General features: G+C 38.9%; 1 protein-coding gene across 7 annotated transcripts in view; it reads left to right on the forward strand.

Annotated features, from left to right (window-relative positions):
* Itprid1 (ITPR interacting domain containing 1) overlaps window positions 1-13,091 on the forward strand; it is a 152,663-nt gene that overhangs the window by 70,971 nt on the left and 68,601 nt on the right. The gene's annotated exons all lie outside the window — the stretch shown is intronic.

Here is a 13,091-nt window from a genome sequence, read left to right on the forward strand (position 1 = left end):
TTCTGAGGCTTGGCACATGGAAGTGGTATTAAGAGCCAAAGGTCTTGTCAACTCAGTTCTAACTGGATACCTTAAAATACAAGAATTTATTCTCTCACAGTTATGGAGGCTGCACATGCCCTCCATGGAAAGCATTCTGCTGGGCCTATGAGCCCTGCACTGGGCCCAAATAAAATGGCTTCAGTGGTTCTGTTCCTGGGTTTCTCCCGAGTCCTGTGATGGTCAAGCTGAGACCTCAGTCTGTTATGGTGATTCTTTGGCTTTTGTGCTCTTGTGTGGCTATCTACCGTCTCATTTTTATTAAGCTAGCATCTAGTTGACCCATTTTATACCTCATTCATCACCCTGTGCTAGGTAAAGCCTCTAACCTTTGGCACTTCAGCCTCTTCATCAGTAGGACTGAAATAGGAAGGAAATTAATGTGCATTGAGGGTGCACATGCTAAGTCTTTCCTGCATATTGCTTCATTTACCAGAACCATGTTCTGAGGTGAATATTTCTACAATTAAATTTTTTTAAAAAAATATTTTCTGAATTGTAGATGGACACGGTATCTTTTTTTTTTTTTTAATCTGGGGATTGAACCCAGTGCCTCATGCATGCTAGGCAAGCCCTCTACCACTAAGCCACCACTAAGCCACAACCCCCTGCCCCTACTATGATCAAATTTTGCAAGAAGAAAAAAGAGACTGAGAAAAGTTAAATACCAAAGTAGTTCAAATAAAAGGTAAAGGAATTGAGATGTGAACTTGGACTGGTCTGTCTGTACAGCCTCTTGCCCTCTCTAGAAAATCAGTGGTATTTACTATACACGTCACACATGGCAAGACCTGAGAGCCCCAGCATCCCTGCTGGAAAGTCAGAGCCCCACGAGCAATGGGAGTGAGAGAAGGAGCCACGGGCACTGTCTCCAAAACTTCTCAATCAAGTGCACCAGCTCTCTGGGATCACTACATGGTCCTGAGTTTAAAAATTTTATATGGGACAACACTACTTTTTAATGTCAATCAAGTGTCTATGGAAATGCAGAATGGTCACATCTAGATCTTAAAATTGAAAAAAAGAAACATTTATCAAGTTGACCAATAGGTACAAACTCGATGAATAAGTTCATGAGTCCTGATGTATAGTATGGTGATTATAGTTAACAATCCTATATTGTATACTTTAAATTTGCTGAGGGGGTAGATTGTAAATATTCTTGCCTGAGGAAAAAAGTAACTGTGTGAGGTGATGGTTTGTTAATAAGCTTGATTGCATTTCACACTATAGATTACACATACATATATGTATATACCTATATATGCACATACACATCAAAATACATTGTACACCTTGAACAGATATCATTTGGTCAATTATACTTTAGTAAAGCTGAATAAATATATCAAGTAATTCATCTGGAAAGCTCTAAGTAGTCATTTTGCTTAGATTTCAGAAATTTTAAATTAAAAGAAACTAAACTCTTATGAAATTTGATGTGACTGAAAAATTAATGCTTGAAACACTCTATGGTGGTTGTCTTTTTCTGATACTGTGTTTCAGATCTCCATACAGTCTAGACTAAAATAATGATTATATAGTGATTATTATTAATTATCAAATACTTATTGTGTATTTTAAGACTATTTCCAAGTACACTTCAAGCAAAATAGCAGGATGACTAACTTTATTAAACACTGAGGAAGTTAGATATTCAGAAAGGTTACAGGATTTGCCTAAAACCACACACCTGTGAAAGATAAGAGACATGATTTGAATTCAAGAGTGTCTGATTTCAAAGTTCATGCTTTTTCTATCAGAAACTAGTATGCCTTTCAACTTCACTAGCTGGTAGTTGGTGTAAATCAACTAATCTGCCTCTAAACTGCACTAATGGTAGTGGGTGTAAATCAACTACCATAAATTTTATCTCCAGCTTGTCCTTACTTCTGTGAGTCAATTTGGGGTGACAGAAAAGAACTCTCCCTGAATTTAAGATTTTATGCTGAGACATGCTCCAAAATGTATTCCGTTTAAACCTACAGGTACATAAAGTAGATTTTAGTTTAAAGAAAATTGATTAACAACAGTTCTAAAAGTAAGAAAGAGGTTCAATACTGTTCTGAAATTAATCTATAAATAACTCCTATAACTCAAATTTCTATCAGGTCTCAAGAGTCTATAAGTTCCAATTATGTTATTAAAAAAATGTTGTTTCCCCAGTTTGGGTGGATTATTGCCACCATCTTGGTATCCTAGGATCTTTCTGCGAAATGACTCCAGTAGAATTTCTGGGAGCCATTAGATGTTTCAGGCATTTTCATGAATGAGTCCCCTTCACTGTCACTTATGCTACTCCAATAGAAACCTCTTTGGCATTACCTCATAGAAAAGTTGTCTTAACACTTCCTAAGCATCCTGTACTTCCACTCCCAAGGAATCACCATCATTGCATTTGAGCCCTTACACTGCTCTATTTCTTGCAGAATTTGTAGAAATGCTCATTTTCATTCTACTGCCTGACTCTATCACCTGGGGATTTAGGCAGTGATACTAGTGTTTTATGTTACGTAAAATGCATGAAGGAAGTCATCTTTCAGCTTATTCCTGCAGTCCATATTTCTCCTCACACCTTTGACTTAGTCTGGAGACTGGAGAACAAACATGCTGTCCACTCCATTCCCTGCACACAGGCACAATGGTGCTGACAGATCCCCTTTTGTTCCATGCTTCAGTTTTTAGCAAATACATATCAGATGACCCTACAAACTAGACGCTCCTTTAGGATTGGAGACAATGAAAAAAATAAATGTGGTGCTAAGATAGACAATAAACAATTAAGTAAATATGTAACAGCCAGGAACATAGGCACTGGGGAAGGCATTTCAGCAGCTGCCTGACAGAAGTGAAAGAGAAGGACATTTGCTTCTCTGGGGGAACTGGACTGTTCCAGGCACAGGAAACTACATGAGCAAATGCTGTGGGGTTGCAATATGCCGTTTGTATTCCAGGAAAACCAAGGAGGCTAAAATGGCTGCAGCTCAGAGAGCAAGGAAGAGAGTAGCAGGCCAGAGGTTAAACAATTAGCTAGAGCTGGTACAGTGACACATTCCTGTAATCTCAGCAGCTTGGGAGGCTGAGGCAGGAGGATTTTAACTTCTAGGCCAGCCTCAGCAACTTAACAAGGCACTAAGCAGCTTATTGACACCTTGTCTCAAAATAAAATATAAAAAGAGCTGTGAATGTGGCTCAGTGGTTAAGTGCCCCGGGTTCAATTCGCAGTACTCTCCCCCCCAAAAAATTAGCTAGAAGCAAAATAATTTAGGGCCATATATATCCCTATAAATACTTTGACTTTTATTCAGCATGACTCCTGGAAAAAAATTTAATTAAAAGAAGTGGTATGATCTTGATTCTTTCTTTCTTTTTTTTTTTTTTAACAAAAAACAATTCAAAAAGAACAATTCTGCTATCTAGTTGGCTGCTATTTGGAGAACAGACTATAGGCAGTGGGGAGCTGGAAAAGGTAGAATCAGGAAGCCCAGTTAGGAGGCTAATAAAATAATTCAGAGGAGAGAGGATGGGGACTGACACCGGGGCACTAGCAGTTATTATAGAGAGAAGTGTTGGATTCTGGATTATTTGGAATTTAGGACAGGATATGTTGATGGAGTAGATGTGGGGCATTAAAGACAGGAGAAGTCCAAGAGGACTCTAATGATTTTTTTCCCAGGCATCTAGGAAGATGGATGGCCATTTACAGAGATGGGAAAAACAATATAAGAATCAGCCTTGGGGTAAGAGATGAGAAACTCAGTAAGAGAAACTCAGTGTTAGACATGTAATGATTCAAATGCTTAATAGATATCCAAACAGATACTACCAGGGAGGTAGTCAGAAATAAAAATCTGGAGTTAAGGGAAAAGTGACTGGTCATTTAGATGGTGTTTAAAGCTAGAAGATCAGATGAGATCATCAAGTAAGTGAGTATAGATGGAGGAAAGGCCAGGAAGATATGGGGAAAAATAACAGAGAGAAGGAGAAGGATTGGATTATGAGGTCCACAGAGAACCAAGAGGAAAGAGTCTGGAAGGAAAGTTGGTGTGTTAAAGAGGGAGCGATCAACACCATCAGCTCTTGGTCATGGTTATAGATGAAGAGGAATGACAGCTGGCCCTCAGGTTTGGCAGTGGAAGCCATTAGTGACCTTGAGAAGATCTGTGTTAGAGTAATGCTGGGGAGAAAGCCTACATGTACAGCCTTCTCATGGGAATTAAAGCAGAAGAAGTGGAGACAGAAAACTACTCTGAGACGTTTCGAGGTGAAAGGGAGCAGTGAAATGAAATTATAACTGCAAGAAAGGAAGACAAATGCAGATTTTCTCTGTTGTTGTAAAGGGGTAGGAGTTCTTCCCAGATTGTAGATTTTAACCCCTTGTTGCACATTTGATTGACAAGCGTTTGCTTCCACAGATGGCTGCCGCAGCAGGAGTACAGGGTAATAGTCATGATCAGTGACTGAGATGTACTAACCTGCTTGGTGCCTCTGCCTGGCCTTCTGTGGGACAAGCCTGGGCTCCCCTCTGGGACCTCTGCTCTTGGGGCTTTGCGATCTCTTCCAAAGAAACATTGCTCACCCAAGCTTACTTGCTGACCAAAATTATTTGGGTCTTTCCTTTTGATGGTGCCAATACCTTCCCTTATATCTTCTTCCCATGTTAATTTCAATCACTGCTGAAGACTGTATGGGTGCCCCTGCTCATATCCCAAATCAGACTAAAGAAATTCCTGAAGGATTATCTTCTTACTTCTGCACTGTCTTCTGGTGAACATTAGGGCATTTTAGCTGAGTGCTCTCACAGCCTTCTTTTTAAATATCCCCATAGAATTTGCTGCTCAGGGTACATGGATGACTTACAAAGAAGAGCCTCCTGGTCATCCTTCAACTGTTTTCTCTTTTCCCTTTCCAGGAATCCCCACCACTGAGTGCAGAGTAACTCTGCTTAGTGCATACCAACTGCACAAGCAGTTGATTCTCAGTTTGGTCACAGTCAAGATCCACAAATCTTCCTATAACCATAACCATAGGATATTCAGAGCCTCTGTGGGATCAGTCATGGTGCTCTAGGGATGATGGCCACGGGTGCTAACATTCCTCTTTCCAGGCCGCTGACTCGTTCTTAACCTCAGACTCTATCTAAGTATAAGCAAGCCCATAGAATGTATCCTGTTTGTGGCAAACTTGTTCCCATCACCAGAAAACAAATTAAATATCAGCACTACCCGACAATGAGAGTACATTGTCATTACAATGCAAAGGTAAGATACATATAATGAATGCATGCTTCAACACATAGGTTTATATAATTGGCACTGGTTTAACAATATATCCAAACATCATTATAAGTGAAGAAACTAGAACTATCTCCTTCAGCAAAAAAGGCAGTTTGGCTCAAAGCTCTGCTTGGTGCTAGTTACTACTTGATGGGTAACTAATTTATTTGTCCTTTTTTTGATTTTTATTTTGTTTTCAATCTTCAGAAAAGAGGAGTAAAATTTATTTCCAGGAGGAATGTATTAAGTACTAAGAACTTAGAAAATAAAATTCTAAAACCCGTGCTCTATATCATAAGAAAAGGTCAAAATAAATCCAATTAAACAGACTAAATGTCCCCTTAAAGCTTCTCAAGAGAATATGTCTAGAGCAAAGACCTGTACTAGGTGAAGGGTACAAAAATGTAGAATATGAGACTTATACTCTCAGGAATGTCACTCACTTTCTAGGATCATCCCAATTCAAATGTAACCTACACCAACTTTTCTACAAAACCTTCTCCTCTTATCTCTTTTCATCATACTCCTGGTTCTTGACCTTCCTTCATCTAACTCCTCTTGCCTAAAAGTCAGTCCCATTCTGATAACTTCTCACAATTCTCTGGAGGCCTGAACCAAGCCCCATATTCTCTATGAAGCCCTCCCTGACTTCTGCCCTGAGACAGGATTTCTCTTCTGAACACCTGTAACATCCATTCTGGGCTCTAATCAAGAGGCAGTTCTTCTGTGCTGCCTCACATTATGAGAGATATGATCTTTCTCCCTGAAAACAGCTGTGATCCCTGCTAGTGTAGGAATCATCTCTCTCTAAATGTACCAAAGGTAGTCAATAAAAGAATCTTGGTAGAACAAACTGAAGATGAGGTTGTCAGGTTGAGAATCTCAGAAGTGAGATTTGAGCTAACCAATCAGAAAAAAATAAAGAGGCAGAGCAAAAATGTTTAATTTGGTGGAAATAAAAGGAATTTGAACAAAATGAGAAGAAAACTAAACAGGTGTGGGAAAGTAATCAAGCTGGAGCTATGGTTTCAGGCTAGAGAACAAGGGTAGAACCTTCTCTGCTACATAGGGTGTGGTCAGATTATAAATGTCTTTAAAATCCAGAATGAAGGAATCATGCTTGATGTCATAGGACTAGGATGGCACATCTCTAGTTCCTCTTCAAATGGATAGATAGTTGTAACCAGAATGAGGAAGATTTGGATGGAGGATCTCTGTTCCCCTGAAAAGATGGCATGAATAATTTAGGATAATAATTGCAAGAAACCATATGTTACCACATCTCTGTTGTGGTGAGTTCTGAACTCAGTACAGTGAGGAGAGAAATGGCAGACCTTGGTGCTTATCTTGGCAAGGAGAAGAAGGTGCACATGTTGGGAAGAAGTTACAGGACTCAGGTTTGAGCTGACAAGGACTTATACTGGGCTTAACAGTGGAATGGGGAAGAAGAGTCTCACCATCTCAAAAATAAACAGATACCGGGGTGTGGGGAGAAGAGACCAGCATTCCATTTGCTTTAAGGTTTTGAGCATGAGAATCAGGCAGAATGTAAGAATCTCATTTTTGTAAGAATATGGGCTAATAATTTGCCAATGGAGACAATACACTGCTGACTGCCTTTACTAAGTATCGTTGTCATGCAGGAGTTAAATATGCAGAAAGCTGCAGAATGCTATTATTTTAGAGCCCTGCAAAAATGTGATTTGATTAGTCTATTGGACGATATTCCAAAGAACCAAATGTCTTCCATGATCAGTCAGAAATGCTTAGGAAAACCAAAATAAAAAATGCTTTCTAAGCCAATAAAGGTGCTAATTAGTGCCTTCTGCATATCTAACTACATCTTCTCCAGTAATACATTTTGCAGGGTTAAGTGCGGTATCTGCTGCTTCAGATGGCAGAAGTCCGCCTCACAGTCGGGAGGGTGGCTAGAGACTCAAGCATCTAGAAGGGAATCAGAATTGGAATTTTAACCCGTGGAATGGGATGTACTGGATAGAGCAGGGACTTTTTTCTCACTTTAATTTTCCTCTAAACCGATCCTTAGGAAACTTGGGGATAGCAGGACTTAATTTGTAATTTTTTTTTCTTCCTCCCCCAGTGCTTTTAGAAAATAAAATCTGGTTTTAAAATTTTAACAAGGGTATCCCAGAAGGAAGAAAGAGGTGAAAATATCAAACCCAAGCAATCAGAGAAGCGAGTGTGAAATTGGGAAGGGCCTAGCTAGCAGAGCTTTGTGTGGGAGATGCAGGTAGGCATCCAAGGGTCCCACCTTCTGCGTGGGGTATCCCCAAGCCTGATGCCTGCAGAGGCCTAAGGAGATCTGGGGTAACAGGAGCAGTTTGTCTGTCCTGGCATGGCCTTCCCTTTGTATCAGAGTCTTGCTCTAATCAGAAGCTTCCAGGAGCAGGCAGGTAATTGCTAATGAACAAAACAGGTAAGAGGGAGGCTGCAGAAAATTGGAGAACCCACTGCCTTTAACAGATTGCTGCCCTGAAGACACCTGGGCCTGTAATGCTGGCTTTTCCAAGTTTTTAGGCAACTCTAGGAATCCCAATCCCTGTGAGAACTGGCACATTGTGGGCTACCAGCTTCTGTGTCTCTGTTCAAGTTCATTATTGAAAACAGGCCAAGAGAAACAGGACCTGACCCCAACAAACCAATTCTCAGGCTCCAGGCAGTTTACCTTACAAATTAGCAAACTGGGAAAGGAAAAAAAAAAAAAAACTCTAACAGGCAAGGAATCACAGGCAAAAACAAAACCTCTTTTAACAGTCAAGTTTCTGCTCTGTGCAAGACTCTAAGCTGCCCGAGTCCAAATGCCGAGAAGGCCAATCATTGCTTCCCCCATAACCAAGAAGTCAGCGCACAGAGACACCATGAAAATAGCACTTGGTCTCCGAGGACCTAGAGAGCCAAGGAATGTAAAATGGAAATCAACCAGGGAACCTAATTAATTTTTGATGATTTTATCACAATTGAAAAAATCAGGCTCATCTTATGAATGTTTCAAAAATTATACCAGTTTTCCTTGGCTTGAGTTTCTCCAAAAAATCTAAGCTTGGCAGCAGAAAAGGCTAATGTCTGAATGCCTTGGATACAGATAGACATTTGTGTCACTTTCAGCAAGATCAAGAAGAAAGAGGAAAGGGGTGTAGGAAAGAATGTAAATGCTGTATTTCTTCATCAGTGATGGTGGGGTTCAGGTGAGGGGGCTAACATCCCCTAACTGTTGCTGATGGCGGGGATTGGGGCACAGGATGTTAGCTGTGGGGTACAGGGGAGGAAGGTCCTTCTCCCTGCTTGTGCTAAAACCCTAAGACTTTCATATATGACAGAAACCCTCCACTGAGATCAAGCCAATCCACTTCTCACTTCCTAGACAGCATGTTACCCTAGGACCTTCTTTTCTCCTGGATGCAACTTATGGTTTCCTGGCTACCAAATTGCTTGTAACAACAGTGGCAGGGCCTAGGGACGTGATCCACAGAGTGCGGCTGGCAGATTTGTGTGGACTCTGGGATCCATGAAGAAGTCCTGAGTGAAAGCCTCCAGATCCTACATGACTAGATTTTTTTCTGGATGACAAGATTTTCTGCAGGGCTAGGGTTTTTGAAAGTTTAGCAAGGCTGAACTAACTCCTCTCATCAATATCTGAAAATGGATCATTTCCTCTCTGACAGTTTGAGCAATTCATTATGGCCACCTTGGCAGGTCCCTGGCCTGGACATGCTCATTTGTTCACACTTTCTAAGAACCCTAGAGCAGTAGCAGACAACTGGAAAAGACAGAGAGAGTAATGAGGACTGTGGCACCAGCAGAACCTGCAGCCAAATGGCCAGGACTGTGGGAAATTTTAGGCAAGGAACACTGATCAGAAACTCCCCAGAATTCTCCAGATGAGCTCACTCAGGTACAAATGTAGGCTTACTTTATGTGTTACATGCAATGCTGTAGTTACAGGTAGTGCTGGTTAAGAAGGTGGGGGACAGGGGAAATAGGAATTTTTTGTTAGGGAAATAGGAAATTATATTTATTTTACCTTCTGTTTGGGCCACTTATTGTTTATTTCATCTTGGTATCAAGTCATTACAAATAGTTGCCTAAAAATTATACTGTGCTTGGATGGATGACATTAATGAATCTATGAACAGCAAAAGCTATTCTTTCATGTGACAACTTCAATCAACTGGCAGTGGTTTTATGAGTTGGAGTTGTGCTGAGACTGAGTTAGGTTCAGTAAGCAACTGTGCCGCAATGGATTAGTAACACCTAGAAGAAAGACCTGTGTATGGAAGTTGTCAAATCTTTCTCCTGGAGGTGCCTCATAGGGTCAAAAAAGAACAGAATGAAAGAAGGCATTCCCTATAATGTTTTATATTCCTTATAATGTATTTTCTTAAAGTTGTTGACATCTGAAATTTAGGTGCAGGACCTGAAATTTCTGTTTTTCTCAACTACTCACTCAGGAAGTTTAATCTAAACAAAGGATGGCAAATACACTCCATCTCACAAGACAATCCCAATCAGGTTGTCTATTGTCAGTTGGTGACTATTTTGAGAGCCTATCCAGGCTCAGTGAGAAAGTAATGCAATTGATTAATGATGTCTGCCATGGGCAGTGGGCTTGAAATTGAAGCACAGAGACCATCCTTATCTGTTTCAACCTTTGAAGTCAATTTATGTTTCTCATTCTATCTGACTGCCATAGTGACAGAGTCACATTTGTTTTGCAAGGCAAACATTTACTGTGCCTGTTCTTTCACTGTCTCTAAATGTAGTTGTATATTTTGAGCTTAGTTCAGAATACTCTATTTGCACACATCTTAACAATGTATCTCTGTCTTTTTCTTTCTGGACAAGTGTTCCTTTTTCCTAGCAGGGTAACTAAGCTTTTTTAAAAAAATCTGCTAAAAATGATGGATATTCCAGCTCTGATTTTAATTATTTCCTGTCTTCTATTGCTTTTGGTGTTGGTTTGTTCTTCTTTTTTTCTAGGGCTTTGAGATGATGTTAGGTTACATATTTGATAACTTTCTATTCTTTTAATGAAAGAGCTCAATGCAACAGACTTTCTACTTAGAACCACATTCATAGTGTCCCAGAGATTTTGATATATGTGGTGTTGCTATTCTCATTTACCTCTAAGTATTTTTTAAAATTTCCTCACTGTTTCTTTTGCTAGTATTCAGGTGTTAGAGTAGTTTCTATTTTTCACTTTATCATTGATTTCTAATTTTGTTCCATTGTAATCTGACAGAATGCAGGATTTACCTCTATTTTTTTTTTTTTTTTTTTGCAAAGTGTTGCTTTGGGCCTCAGATATGGTCTGCTTTGGAGAAGGATCTGTATGCTGCTAAGAAGAAAGTATATTAAGTCATTGATGGATGATATATTCTATGTATGTCTGTTAAGTCTAAATTATTAATTGTATTTTTTAGTTCTGGACCTTTTTTATTTAGTTTTCATTTGGAGGATCTATCCAGTAATGAGAGAGCCATGTGAAAGTTACCCAGTATTATTGTGTTGTGGTCTATTTGATTCTTGAAATTGAGAAGAATTTGTTTGATGTATGTCAATGCTCAATTGTTTGAGGCACAAATACTTACGATTGTTTATGTCTTGTTGATATGTAATTCTGTTAAGTAGTTATGAAGTGAGATGGTATCAAACTCAAAAGTTTCTTCACAGCAAAGAAAACAATCAAGAATGTGAAGAGAGAATGGGAAAAAATCTTTGCCACCTGTACCTCAGATAGAACATTAATGCCCAGGATAAATAAAGAACTCAAAAAAAAAAAATTCTGAACACCAAAATAAATAAATAAATAGTCCAATTAATAAATGGGCAAAGGAACTGAACAGACACTTCACAGAAGAATAAATACAGTTAACAAATATATGAAAAATGTTCAACATCTCTAGCAATTAAAGAAATGCAAATTAAAACTACACTGGATTTCGTCTCACTCCAGTCATAATTGCACAACAAAAAGTAACAATAAATGTTAGTGAGGATGTTGGGGAAAAGGCACATTCATACATTGCTGGTGAGACTGCAAACAGGTACAACCACTCTGGAAAGCAGCATGGAGATTCCTCAGAAAACTTTGAATGGAACCACCGTTTGACCCAGTTATCCAACTCCTCAGTATACATACATAGTGAGAGGACACATCAATATTTATAGTAGCTCAATGCACAATAGCTAAGCTATGGAACCCAACCTAGGTGCCCTTTAACAAATGAGTAGATAAAGAAAATGTGGGGTATATACATAATAGAGTATTAGTCATAAAAAGAATGACTTTCACCAATAAATGGATAGATCTGGAGATTATAATGCTAAATGAATTAAGCCAATCCAAAAAATCAAAGGCTGAATGTTCTCTCTGATATGCAGATGCTAACACACAATAAGAGTGCGGGGAGAGGAAAGAATCAAAGTTGATTGAATTAGACAAAGAGTAATGAAGGGAAGGGTGGGAGGATGGGAGTAGGAAAAACAGTAGAATGAATCAGACATAACTTTCGTATGTTCATATATAAATAAACCACCAGTGAAAGTCCACATCATGTACAACCACAAGAATAGAATCCAAACTAGAATAAGTAATACTCCGTGTATATAGAATATGTCAAAATCAACTCTACTGTATCTAAAAAGAATAAGAAAATGTGATTATTGCTATAAAAATTATGGAGATCCCTATTTTCATCCACCAAATTTGACATTCTCAAACAAGTTAGTTCATGGATAACTTAAAGCCTACATATAGACCACTGCCCCCCTCTACCACCCAGACAAGAATTCTGGCTCCAAATGAAAGCTCTTTATTATTTTCAACATTCTTTCATATATTTTAATCACTCGGCTTTGTTCATCCAAAACTTTTTCCAACCTGCATTCTCTTTCTTATGATGAAAAACTTCACGTTCTCATAGAAGTACAGGGTGGGGACACTTCCCAGTGTTGTGCATGTTCCACATTTGTACCCAAGAAAGCCATGAGGGAAAGTAAGTGATAAAATGTACCCATACTGGGAATAGTTCCTTTTGCAGATGTCAGCTGCATGTGGTGTCGTGACACACAGTGTGATACTGCAAGAGTCCTTGAATGGGCCTCGGATATCTAATACATGTTCATCCTAAGATATTCTGTCCTCAGCTCCACTGCCCAGCAAATGGACTGTCAGCATCATCGTTCTCATATTTATATATTTGCTCAAAAACTTTTCTTGGTTTTTCATGTCCTGATGTATACTTATAAACTCTCGTTTTCAGTTTTCAAATCAACTACAAGATATTCTATTAGCAATATGTTTTTTTTTTAAAAGAAGATATGGCATTTTTAGTGACCATGAGAAATGTATTTAATCTCTCTGAGCCTCAGTTTTTTTCTCTATTATGTGGGAATAAGAACAACAATAAAAATGTTGGTTTTATTTCGTGGTTTTATTGTAGAAATTGGGATTATGCATGTAACATGCTTAGCTGTTGCTTGAGTAGATTATACTAAATACATTGTGCTAAATAGATAGTATGCTATTGCTAAAATCAATAATACAGGTAGTAACAAATTCCTAGATCTGTTACTCTTGATCATGGACTCATTACTAAATTTCTGTGAGTCTCAGTTTCCTTATTGGAGAAATGAGGATATATCCTAAATCAAATGGATTTTGGATGGATTGGATGGTACCCACTAATGGAAGATGCTCAGTAAATGCCAATTCCTTCCTGTGTTCCTTTGCCTGCCCCGGCTGTGCTTTTGATG

Source organism: Marmota marmota, unplaced genomic scaffold, assembly GCF_001458135.2.
Source record: "Marmota marmota marmota unplaced genomic scaffold, marMar, whole genome shotgun sequence".
In the NCBI taxonomy this organism is placed as follows: domain Eukaryota; kingdom Metazoa; phylum Chordata; class Mammalia; order Rodentia; family Sciuridae; genus Marmota; species Marmota marmota.